The sequence below is a fragment of the Neodiprion virginianus genome, chromosome 7 (genome assembly GCF_021901495.1).
Source record: "Neodiprion virginianus isolate iyNeoVirg1 chromosome 7, iyNeoVirg1.1, whole genome shotgun sequence".
NCBI classification, from domain to species: Eukaryota; Metazoa; Arthropoda; class Insecta; order Hymenoptera; family Diprionidae; genus Neodiprion; species Neodiprion virginianus.
The window spans coordinates 3,436,882-3,450,587 of NC_060883.1; the positions used below are offsets into that span (position 1 = coordinate 3,436,882).

The 13,706-nt window shown below is 36.8% G+C and overlaps 1 protein-coding gene across 1 annotated transcript in view; it reads left to right on the forward strand.

The window, feature by feature from the left end:
* Positions 1-13,706, forward strand: part of LOC124308645 (dynein axonemal intermediate chain 3-like) — a 74,261-nt gene that overhangs the window by 6,058 nt on the left and 54,497 nt on the right. The window lies entirely within an intron of this gene.

A 13,706-nucleotide genomic window follows, 5' to 3' on the forward strand; every position in this document is an offset into this window, starting at 1 on the left:
TCTTTTGCGATTGACTTTTTCCTTGGCTTCTTACAATCATCTGATCGAAGAAACTTTTCGTTAAGAATCGTTGTGGATGAGCTAACGATGTGATGAAATGGTATCGAAATTTGGAGAACGGAAAAAGATTTGATTCGTAAAAAATGAATAATCGCTAAGAAAATAGTATATAAAAACAAAAAAAAAATCAAATTCTGAGATTTAACGGAATATTCTTGATATGAATTTTGGGGTTTTTTTAATTGTTGTGAAATATTATTTTTTACAACAAACGAATACTCTTTTGATAAAATTCACCTCAACGAACTCCATTTCGACTTTCTGCGACCTGATTTCGTCATTTCTTTGTCGCGTCGATACCTTCTTTGACGAAACGCTTCGCGCGCAATCGATCACAAAATTTGCCTCAACTAGGTGAAAATGACGGGGATGAAGTCGACGAGACGGAGGAATAAATCGAACCCCATAGTATCGGGAAGGGAAAGAAGAACAAAAATACGGCGGAATAAACGCCTCCCAAGATCGACTCCACGGAAGGAAGAACGCGTGCATAAATTGGCGTCGCGTTTCTGTAATAATATATATAAACTTTGCGGAGTAATACGGTAAATAAATAATATCGTGTTACGCCGGGTCACATGGGTCACAGTTTTTCACGATTAAAACTATTTAAAACTCGCGTATAAATGAATTTGAAATTTTCCAACTAAGCTTTTCAACTCTCTCTCTCTCTATCTCTCTATCTCTCTCTTTCGACCCTCCCGCCCTTCTTCCTGCACCCAAACCGTAATACTGTTTTACTTTAGTACTATTTCTCCCACTGCATTACCGCATTATTATTAACATTGCTACTCGTTGCTCTCACGCTCCTTCTCTCAGACTGTCTCTCTCTCTCTCTCTCTCTCTCTCTCTCTCTGTCTGTCCCTCGCACTATATTCCAACGTCGTAAAATATGCCCCTTAGCCTCACCCCTTTCCGCCACCCCTCTCTGCCCGCAAAACTGCGCCGCCTCCCCACTGCCTCTCATTTCCCTCGAGTCACGTATTTTCCACCACCAGATTCCACGCCACCACCCCCAAACCATCCGATCCAACCCAACCCAAGCCAACCCAACACCATCGTGGCTTATATATTAAATGTCTCTACTCGTTTATCAGCCATAACACTGGATCGCCTACCTTTCCGCGTAAGGGTTTGTTCCTGACAACTTTTTTTCACGCATGTGTGTTACTTACACCGACCCCCAGTCGCAGGATTGATTCTATTATGCTTATTTAACAGCGCTATGAATATTATATGCACGCACTTATTTCCGGAATGTTTATCAACCCTTTGAGTCATAGTCGTGAATATCTTTACCACTTATTTTACATATACATTTTTTTTACGATTATGAGAAATTTTCAACATGTTTCTTTGCGGTTTTTTGCTAGTCATGATAGCATACTAAGAGGTTTTCAATATTCCAGAGTAATTATTGCGATATTATGTGAATCATTATTGTTAGAAATAAATTGATTGAAAAACATCGTGAAAATTGAAGGAATAATTCATTTTCGAGAAAGTTATTCCTCTACACGTATACATGTTTTTCATAAATTATAAGTTTTCGGGATAGCTGATTACGAATTTGAAATCTGATTTTGAAAATTCAAGGTGGCGGATCCAATATGATGGACGAAAATTTCAAATTCGATCAAATCCGGAGAAAAAACTTTGTCCAGGGGTTTTTGGGATCGCTGATTACGAATCTGAAGTCAGATTTCGAAAATTCAGTATGCAGAATCCGATCAACGACCCTAAAAACCCATGCATACAATTTTTTGATCGTATTCCATTAAATTAAAAATTTTTATCCACTAGATTGGATCCACCATCTTGAATTTTTAAAATCTGATTTGAGATTAGTAATCAGCTGCCCCAAAAACAATTAAAATTCAATATTTTTATTAAAGTTGACTCAGTACAATAATGTGTGACAAAAAGGGTTAAATCATTTTTGTATTACGGGCATGTGTTTTTACCATTTTCAATTTTTTTTTTCAGTCAAATTAATTTTTTTAACGTTAATTCTCGGATTAATTTTTATCGCTGTACCGATTTCACAATTACTGTACGAAAAACCAGAGGATTGCTAATTGAGCTTTAGAAGACTTTGAGCGAAATTTAATTTACACAATTTTATGATTCGCACAAATTATAGAATTTTTCTTCTGTTTTACTTTGTATGTTCGATCTTGCACCGAAATTCTTTACTACAACATTTCACATACCTGTCAAAACTTGATGATCAATATCTGTTCCTTTTTCCCGTTTAAGCTTGCATAAAAAAAAAAAAAAATTTTCCCCTGAAATAAAAAGCACAAAATTATGTCACATTCTTTTTTTCTCTCTTTTATTGTACGACGTTTTCTTAGATTTTTCCGTGTCTGAGTTAGCGTTAATAATTCTTCAGCGGGAGGTCCTGCGGTCAGGTTTCCCACCGTAATTGAAAGAGCCGATAGTGTTCTCGAAATATAGGTACCCACATATATAACGAAATACGAGAAACAGGGTGAGACGGTAGACCAAGCATGAGGCACATAAGTATGTTTCAAACTTGGGCAATAATGCCGCAGTCAGTTCCAGGAGTCCAAAAGTCCTGCGGAAGGACTCGTCGAAACGGCGAGGACGACCGGTTCTTGAGCGGTTCGAGGCCAAGAGAGAAAAAGAGAGAAAGAAAAAGAGAAAAAGAAAGAGAAAGAGAGAAGCGAGAGAGTTTGTCATTGTGTTTCTTGCCTCGAACGAGAGGCGTTTCTGTTATTTTTTCCCATCTTTTTTTTTTTTTATTTTTTTTTATTTTTTTTTTTTCCGTTGGGTAGTAGTATTGTTTTTTCACCCTTCCCCATCTGTTTCGTCTTCTCTTCTCTCATCCTCCTCCTCCTCCTCTTCCTCCTCCTCCTCCTCTTCTTCTTCTTCTAATTTTTTCTTTTCTTTTTTTTTGTTCTTTTTCTTTTTATAACTCGTTTATTCTTTTATTACGTGGACTTTTGTAACAGTCCCGAGGCGAGCTTCTACGCTTTATTTTTTCTCCTCGCACGCCGAGCCGGAGGACTGACGAAATTAGTACCGGGGGTAGTAGCTGTGAGTACGGGAAATGTTTTTTTTTTGGGGAGGGGGGGGGGGGGGGCATGAGAAAAGAAAATTAAGGAATGATGAAGATTGAAGAAAAATGGAAAAGAAAATACGGGAATAGAAACAAATTTCCTTATCGAATGAATATGTGGTGATGAACTGAAAATCAAATCAAGGACAAAATGTTGCTACTAATTTTGTTTAACTTATTATTTTAACTTATTGCATTATTTATTATTTATTGAGATGAAAAATTTTACGCAAGGTTTTCGATAGGATGTTTTGAAAATTCAACAAGTTATTTATTAACGTGAAAGCAGATTATATTGAATTATTTTTCGTTTCTTAATATATCAATTTTGTAAAACAATTATCAACAGCTGCGTGAAATTATTCTAATTATTGGAATAATTGTTGAAATTTTTTTTTATCTCTCATGATTAAGTACTTGACGGAAAAGTTATTTTCTATGCAACATAAATTATTCGCAAGTTAAGAGAAGTTGATTTTAATTTCTTTAATCATATTTTGTATGCAATCCATTTTTAATAGCTAGTTTCAATCATGAATTTAATCATTCATAATCACGAAACAACGGGTAATCAAATTGATGAGTTTCAGTTGTATTTTCACTTGATTCTTAATGACTTTCTTAAACTGGTTAATCGGATGGAAAATTAATTACAAATTTATAAAGTGAGGGGTAATCGAATTTTGTTACGGCTGAACTGCGATATTGCAAATATTGAGTTTCGCTGTCAGGAATGCAATTATTTACAACGAGTCTATCGGTTTCACCGCGATTTGATATCCTGCAATCGACATCCAATACAACTGGCGAAATATTAAACACAATTAAGTTAAAATATATAATGTATAGAATTTGATGTCTGGGAAATTAAGAATATGGCAAATTTTACTTTCAAATTTGATTGAGCTTTTTTTGAGGAATGGAAAAAAAAACAAATAAAGGAAACCGAGAATTTTTTTTTACGACGCTTTTGGACGGAATCCTTATCACGTAGAATTTAACGTCTGTAAAATTAGAAGGTTGGATAATTTTACTTTCAAATTTGATTTAGCCTTTTCATACAACGAAAGAAAACAAAAAAAAAGAATGGAAACCGAGAAAATTTTTCCAAGCCCTGTCATTACTCATTTCCGGCATGCGTCGAGAGCAGCGTGAAAACGAAGATGAGCTTGCGATTGCAGGAGTTGCGTAACGTTGGTCCGCAGTGCTGATACACGCGTGTCGAGTCAAAGAAGAAAAAGAGAGAATGACACACGTGAAGGTTAAAAGAGAAGAGAGAAGAAAGGGAGTGGAAGAAAAAAGCGAGCGAGCGAGCGAGCGAGAGAGAGAGAGTGAGAGAGAGAATAAAATAAAAAATATAAATAACTGAAAAGAAACTGGGGTAAAAAACCTGCGCTTCTTTCTCACTGCTCGCCCTGTGTAAAGACTGAAAAGGGCAGCTTTGATCGAGAGAGAGAGAGAGAGAGGGAGGGAGAAATTTTTCGTTTGCATTTAAATAACGCGAGTCGATCCACCCTTCTCTTCGTTCGGCGTACGTGGGTCGGCATGAAGAGGGTGGGAAGAAGGCGGGTATGTATATAATCGTAATTTAGTTGGAGGAAATGTAATTTTCCAGGACGATAATTCAATTTTACTCAACCTTCGCCTCACCGTCGTTCAATCTCCTTCTCCTCGCCTCTGCGCAAAACTAAGATTAATAATCGTCCTGATAATAAACTGGGGGAATATTTATTCAGGTATATCCAACGCCGAGGCATGTATGGAGGTATCTGTTATTTACAAACCGTATCGTATACAGAGTGTGTCTGTGTATGTATATATATACATATACATATATATACGTGTATTTGCTTTAACGTCGTTATGAAGTGATTAACTGCGGCCAAGGCTCTTTCTCAAGACAAGATATTATCTAATAATTAACAAGCGTGTCATTGTAATGCGAGCTGCAAAAATTTGACGCGAATAAAATGGACTACACTGAGAAAAATTTAATTTGTTACAGTAACTAGAAAAGTTGAGTAAAACAGGTATCGTTAAAAAAAACTGTTCGAATATTGTTGGAATTACGAAAAACGAGGTACGCCTAACCATTAACTATATTTTTCGATTGCGGTAAAAAATGAAAATAGTTAATAGGACTGAGCGGTAACCGGAACAAAAAATTTCTCTCAGTGTATAAAACGCGAATTTTGTTAAATTCGTTCCCACATTTATTGGAAACGGGTATTTGTAATGGTTTGAAATGAGTTACTAGCTACGGGAACAACAAGATACAAAATCGCGCGATTCTTTGTCCTGTAAAATCATCTAGCTTTATGAAATAAATTTAACCAGAGATATTGTTACACTGACATAGAAAAATTAACGCGTGAGAAACTTTAAAATTCTTATTCGCATGTAATATACATTTTTATTATTACCGTTTTTCTTATTTATCTTCAGAACTTATAAAATCTCCAACTTCCAATAATTTTGTTATCTTTTATAGCAACTTTCAGAATTATTTCAGATTTTAGAAATTGTTTTTTTTGCTCACAATCTTTTTGTTAATTATAGTTCAGATACTCTGTGTCAAGTAATCTTGATAAAAACTGCGATTACGTTTTTCGTCATGTACTTTGATACAAAAAATGATAAAGCTAATCTGAGACGTCGAAGTAGAATCTTGATCGAGATGTCACGGAATGCCCCGTATACACAAGTGGTTATATTTTTGATCCCGTTGATACATGTCTACCTTTCAAAAATCCTCACACGGTGCATCCAACCCGCGAGTTTACTCTACAGCGATGAGTTATCGCCCCGGTGAAAAGAGCCGAAAGGAGACGTCGATAAATTGGGGGGGTTTTGCAGGGGCGGATTAAGGGTGGGGGCCCTTGAGCAGCCCGGGGGACATTTTGAAAGGTTCGTTTGACAGATCCGCGGGCTGGTTATTCAGGCCGCGTAGCGGGTGTCGGCGGCTGGATATTGTTATTGTTGTTATATTATATCACGTTCATTATTATTTATACCTAGTCGTTATTGTTATCTTCGCTTTTCCCCTCGGGCCGCTCTCGTATTTCCGGTATCGCCTCTCCTCTCCTCTATCCATCCTCACCCCCGTTTTTCTCTCTGTAATTATAATAACAACCTCGGAGGGATGGCCAATCGTGCCTTGGATGACAATAATCGTTACTCCGTCTCACGGGTTGCTTCGGTACTCCGGAGGATACTGGTTAATAGGAGCGGGCAGAGACAGTGAAAGGAGTCATTAAATAAAATCATTATAAACGAAGAAAAGGAGAGCCCCGTGGTGTAACCATTATGATAATTATAAATCGTCCCGTCTCAGCCTCTAAACGCGACTCCTTCTTACCATCCTTTCTCTCACTCTTATACCCCCCCCTTCCCTTCCTACGGCAAAAAGCTCCAAGAATTATTGCCTCTTATATAAGCACCCATACTCGCCCAACTCGTATCCATTAACGAACCTGCGGATACCTCACCAGGAACTTATGTACAGGGTGTACGGTAACATTCACGTCTCTTCCCGTAACGTGAGAAATTTTAATACTTGTGATTATTGCAAGGGTCTTAAACCTTTCAGTCACAATGAGATGCTCAGCGTCCCGTCTGAAAAATTTCCATGTTTCTAGCCTTATCACAGTTCATTTACAACTTCAAACGATCCTTGTTACTTCATATAACCCTAGAAAACTTCGAGCAACAAGTTTCGACAAAAATCATGGAATTTTTATATTTTTTTCTGATTTTACATCGGCCATATTTGATCCGCCATCTTGGATTTGGAAATTATTATATTCAGACTTCAGATTCGTGATCAGCTACCCCCAAAATTTTCCCCGAGTATGAAGTTTCGGCCAGAATCATCGATTTTGATAATTTGTTTCGATCTTACATCCGCCATCTTGGATTTAATATTTAATCAATTCTGAATTCAGATTCGTGATCAGCGACTTCAAAAAGCCCCCGAGTATCAAAATTCAAGCCAAGATATCGAGTTAAAAAATGTGCGACCGAAAGAGTTGGAAACATTTTCATTTCTTGACATAGTAGAAAAATGTGCAGTTTTGGATTAAAATTTACTATTACTTTTTTTGTTGCGAACAGAATATTTAAAATTTATTACATTTATTACTCATATTCTTTTTGATTTCAATGTAGGCCACTTGTACTGGATTTTCCTGTAACTATAGATTCTGAAAATTTTCTCAGTGCACAAAGGACTGATTTTTCACACTCCTTTGGTGAAACCGATTAATATATACTGAAAAAATGAAATGATATTTTGACATACCTACGTTGGAAATACCGGTAAAAGATTTTTTATTCAAATTGTAAAAATTTGAATTGTATGATATAAAATGAGAAAAAAAAGACTCGAGCTCAAGTGGTAAAAATTTTTGCACAGTCTTCGCTGAATATAACATTTTTTTCAAAAGTATTTTTGCGTGCAGCTTAGGACTTTTTGTAAATAATTGAAATCATATAAATCGATCGACTCCTTTTCTTTTTGGTAAATTTGATAAATTCGCTATTTTTAAAAATACCATAAAAATTCCCGAGCATAGCTGTCAAAATATGTTCGCTTATTCCTTATTTTATCTTTTCTTGAAAATTTTTGAACACTCTGTATACATAGGCGTGAATATGAGTATATATACTTATTTTTTTATATAATGCATGTATATAAGCCCCACCCTCAACGCTGCTCAGCCAACGGTGGCTACCAGGGAAAATATAATTGTACAAAATGACGTCGCTTTATTTTCAGCCCTCAGTTTCCCTCGTTTTAGTTCTCTCTCTTGATGCCCTCATCCCTCTTACCTCGCACTGTTATCCCCTCGGGTTTCTCATCCTCCGCGAAGTAAAAGGATATACCTTAACACTCCTAATTCGCGGAGTCAACCTTCTACGGTACCTTATTCGTTTCGTTCACTGCGTTCGCAGGCAGTCGGTTAGTTGATACAAATTAGGTCTGATGCAGAGATGGTGTATCAAAAAATGATACCTGTGTAGTCAAAATTGGGAAGAATTTACGGACCTGTATGAATATATTGGATTCAGTGGCTGGTGATTGGCTGGGAATGGCAAATCTTTGATAGTTTAATCTGACAAAGGCTCTCCTGATACTTTGAAATACGGAAGAAATAATCAGATTTGTTGATTTTGAAATATTCGCGACTTATTTCACATCTGGTACGAAAGTGTAAATGAATGTTCCAAGGGAAGACGGTGGAATATTAAAATTGATTGAGAAACATGTTCCAGATAACACAAATTAAAAAAGAAAAAAAAAAACATGCCCAAAACTAACGAAATTAAATATCTGAAAATATCTAAATTTGACGTTGCATGCCTGAAAGAACGTATCAAAAATACGATGAGAAAAAAACATGCCCAAAACAAATATTCCATAATAAAAAGGTCGAAGCAGCGAAATATTTTTAGCTAGCAAAAATATTACAACTCGTTTACGCGTTGCTATTAAAACTCTCCTGAATTTTTCATTCACGAATATAATTTCAATCGGCTGACGGTCAAACTGAGCAGACGAACAAATCCGAACATGTAACGGAAAGCTCGCAGTTTGACGCGAGAGGCAAGCGACGATGATCCTCCAGCTCTTTGATCACTGATCATATTGAGCGAAGAGAATCCGGCTAACTTTTGGCAAAGACACAAGTGAATGCAGCAGCTGCCGGCGGCTTGTGTGAAGGTAGGAAAGAGGCGCGTTAACACGCTCGATTTGAGCATGAAGCAACGGCTGCATGCGAGCTCGGAGGTCAGAGGGAGTTTGGCGTTTTAACGAGCTTCACGAGCTTACGCCGCTCGTTTTCCGGGCGTCGAGTTTTGCCGGGCCTGAATATGGCGCAAGCACGCCTTCCACCACCAACGCGGAGGCTCCTCTGTTCCGGAAGTAGTTTACACGGATCAAAGGAAAAGTCTTTTCCACGCTCTGCCGACCCCATCATTTCCCTTCCACGCTTTGAGATTTTCGTAAACTATATTTTACTACTTATGTAGAGCTTTCGGGTCAGCAAAGTTCTTTTCCGTGCCTCGTAATCCGGGCTGCAAAGGCACAGCAATTACAGCTGTGCTTTGTTACGTCTCTACTTTTTTTTTTTTTTTTTTTTCAAGTAGCGAACGTTTGATCGGTATGAAATTTGACTGGGAAAAAATTCGTACGATCATTTCTCAATTTTCATTTGTACGTAGATGTACGTAGTGTTCTTGAAATACGTCTGGAATCGTATTTCCAATTATTATAGGTTCGTAATTCAAGCGAGTAGTTTTTTTTGTTCAAATTTTTGTTTCATATATTACGATGCAGAGAAGGAAACGGGAAAATTACTACTATGGATGAATTACTGCTTCCAGGTCCCTACACCCTCTGAATACCTTGAAAGTTTCACGTTGAAGTAATTTTTCAAGTAAGAAATAAAAATTACTGCCCGACGGCGAAATAATAATCGTATCATCGATACGTACGTATATAGGGAATCCCATGCTAACCCGACCAACCTCCGACCCTCGCCATTTATGGTTTTGTTTAAAAAAAAAATAATGTCTGCAATTTTTCCAATTCCGAAACGGTACCCTGAATTTTTTCAGATTTTTTACTCAACCGCTCGGTTATTTATAAATATATATAGTGATTTTGAAAACGACAATTTTTTCAAATTCTCGGACACTGTATTTTCTATTCCAAACGTTTCAAAACAGGGCCTATGAAGGAGCAATTTTTCTTCAACACTTTCAATTTTTTAGTCAACTGAAACATTTCTGAAACGGTATGAGAATTTCCGAAAAATTCTCAAGACTTCCATTTTTTTTCACTTGGAACATTTCGCGTGGAATCCCCCATACTTGAAAAAATTGACGAACATCGGTACTTTACATTTTTTTTTTTTGTCTTCAAATCTCCCGCGCGTAATAAACGCGTACGCTTACGGCAAAAAGGGCCTAAAATTCATTGGCACGGACGTCGTTATACGTGCGTATTTATGGGACCCATACGCGTATAGTCCATGTTATACAGAGGTGGGTGTGAGAAGACCGCACGTACACGGGGGTAAGCCCAAGTCGGACCATAAGTCAGAGACGAGTCAAATAAATCCTGGATCGGTAGTCGAGTCACGTCCAGCACCGCCGGCAACTCGCAAGTATAGAGACCTGCACCCTCGCCTCTCCTTCTTCCTCGTCTTCCACCCCTCACCCGGTTTCATATTATACCAGTTTTCCTCCTTTCCACTTATCAACCCCCTCCTCGACCTTCTGGACTCCTTGATCCTGGATTCGGAAGGACAGGACACACATTGAGAAAAATTTAATTCGTTACAGTAACTAGAAAAATGGAGTAAAACGGGTATCGTTAAAAGAAACTGTTTGAATATTGTTGGAATTACGAAAAACGAAGTACGCCTAACCATTTTGCGCTATCGTCGATCCTTTTTTGGTTATTGCAACGCGAAATCAGTTTGTGACGCTTACTCTACTTTTTTAGTTAAATAATGCTTTAACGTCAATTTATTCTTGCACAAGCGTTAAATTTTCGTAACGGCTAGAAAAATAATTTTCATTCTCTATCTAGAACTGTATTTTTCGATTGTGGTAAAAAATTAGAATAGTTAAGGACTGAGCGGTAACCGGTACTAAAAATTTCTCTCAGTGCAGGCATCGAGGGTAACAACATTCGGGAAATTAATGATTTCGTTACGGGTGAAGTCGAATAAATTAGCTCAAGGTGTATGGGAATTAATTGGCTCGTGGTAAATTGTTGCTTTTCATGTTTAGGACAGGTTTCGATTTTTTATTTCCTTTTATTTCTCTCTTCAACAGATTCGAAGTTCGTGTTGACGTATTCAATCGAACGTTTAATTACAGTAGAGGTAATTAATAAAAAAAAAAAAATAAATAAAGAGATGTAAACTAGGAACTAGAAACTACTGATTAGAAGCATTAAAAATTGAATTTTTCCTACAGCTTATTTTTAATGTGTAAAATAATATTCAGGGAAAAAATTTTTTTAACGAAAGGAAAAAAGAAAAAACATTTTATGTAATAATGATTGAACAGTGTTTGAAAATCAGACGAAAACTAGAACGTAATATCATAAAAAGTATCTTAAATACAGTAAGAAGTGAAAATGATACGTAGTTACAGAAACTGAAGCGTGTATTTAGTCTTTTACTAAATTGTAGAGTAAGTTGAAAATTTAATCAGTGAATATACGCGGTAAGACGGATAGTAAAAATAAAAGTATTGAAAAATAAATAAAATGCGAGAGGAGAAAAATAAATTGCCCGAGAATCGGTAAAGTTGAAGTATTTAAAACCGCTGGAAGCCAATTTGTGAAAATGCGAGGTTTAACGCAATATCTTCGCGGATTCTATTACCATTTTTAAAATGTTGGGTAGTCCTGCAGGGCGCCTAAATAAATCCTCGAAAGATTGGAACGACCGCCTCTTTCTAAACTTGATAACAACTCGTGTAGTAATTTCACCTATAAACCGCACACGTCATCACGACCTTGGATTATATACGATAATTTTGTCCGCGGGAGTCTGCGATAAACGAAAGGTTGAAAAACTTTCGGGATGGTGAGTACGAAAAAAAAAAATAACACGTCTGGGTGTAATATTAATAAGAATAATTTTCCTGGTAGATAAAATTATCATAAATATGTTCAAATCCAAGTATTGAATTTTTTTTTCGTTTTCATATCAATTTGAAAAAGCTCTGAGAGTGTTTTTTTTTTTTTTCTCAACTTTTACGTCACATTCACCGATTCGTTTGCTTAGTTCGCTGCAGCATGTCAATTTACTTGAAAATTTTCAATCACGTACCGTAAATTTGTACCGTAAAAATGAAATTCTTATTCACTCGAGTTTTTTTATCTTTTTTATTCTCAAGTGTGGACAGGACGTCAAAATTGGTGATCGACTAAAAGGGGTACGAAAGAAAAATGTTCGTTCGTCGAAGCGTTTTTCATGTTTTGATCAAGTTTAAGGGTACGTCGAAACTAGGTTTCAGAGTTTCCCGAGTTGGCATTCACTTTCGGCCATATCGACTTCCGGTGGTTCCAGAATTCTTCTAACAATAAGCTCACGTGCAGAAACGTGAAGAACGAAATTGCTATTGATTAATTTTGTCGGACAGACGAACAACACTTCTCTGAAAACTTGTTTTCCAGATTCCAGAGTTTCAAAAACTTCAAGAGCGAAATAAATATTTTTCCCGTGTCAGCGAAAGGTGATGAAAAGTAAAAGAAGGAAACAAAAAAGCTCCGTAATTAAGCGAAGAAAGAGAGTTTTTAATCCAAAAATACTTGATTTCGATTTTTATAAATTCCACATCGTGAATTAAAAATTTTTTTTTCAATGATTATAATCTCAAATTTCTGAGCTTGCGAAATATCCCTTGAAAATATTTCTTGAATAACATCGGGATAATGTTTATTACGTCGACGGTGCAGTTTCTTCTCGATATTTGTCGTTGAATCTCTGCCACCCTTATGAATCGGTTAGGGGTTGAGGGAGGGTAACGACTAGACAGAGCCAATTCTCAGACGAGGGTGTAATGGATGCCTCGCTATAAGGTAAGACTGCCGCCCATCCCGCGTTGTTTGACTTGTCGAATTATACCTAACTAAGTTTCAATTGATCCGATCCTCCCTCGCTTTCCATCCCTCCCATAGATCTTCTCCCTCGAGTTGTCTCTCTTCCTTCGTCGGAGAATTCTCATCCTTGTGCTCCGAGATCCTACTCATCCTCAGACCTGGATACTCGAACACATCTGAGGAATTAACCTGCACGCTTTGCTTCAGGATTACGCGCGGTGAAAAGTCACTTCAAATTCACTTGATTGTTGAACTTTCAGTCGCGTTGAGTCATGCGATTAATTTTATCAACCTTCGGATTCCAGTCATTTCAATGTATTTATGTTTGTATGCTCGAAGTTATCTGACGACGTTTTAATCGACTTTGACTTGATTGAGTTCGTGGATTTCAAGTAATTACAGAATTTTGAATCTTAGGACACGACGAGTCCTTTCGAATAAATTTTGACAGACTTTTTCATACTCGTGAAAAATTCACTCCAAGTTTTTTTTTAATCAATTACAAGTCACTTGAAGTCGTGCGAATTTAACTTCGAGTTACTTGAATTCAATTTAAGACGTACAATTTATGTCAATTATGTTATCACTTGTATCTGATCAATTCGCTCTGAAAATATGGGATAAAATTTTTCCAGTCCGATTCTAATATCGAATTCACTAAATAACCGCGAGTTATTTTCTTTTCGCAAACGTTCCGGACGTGCAATAATGAATCCGTGAGTCTACGAGTCGTTTTTTTCAGGCATCGAGAAAAAAAATTTTCAACGGATCGAAGATTAATTTCCCGTGAAAAGTAAATTAAGATAAGAAAACCAGATTGAGAAAAAAAAAAAAAAAAACTTTACACACGCGAATAAAAATAAAAAATTCAGGTACTTAATAGAGATTTGAACGTTTTACGTTTTTACGTCGAACCTTTCGGCGAAAAACGAGATA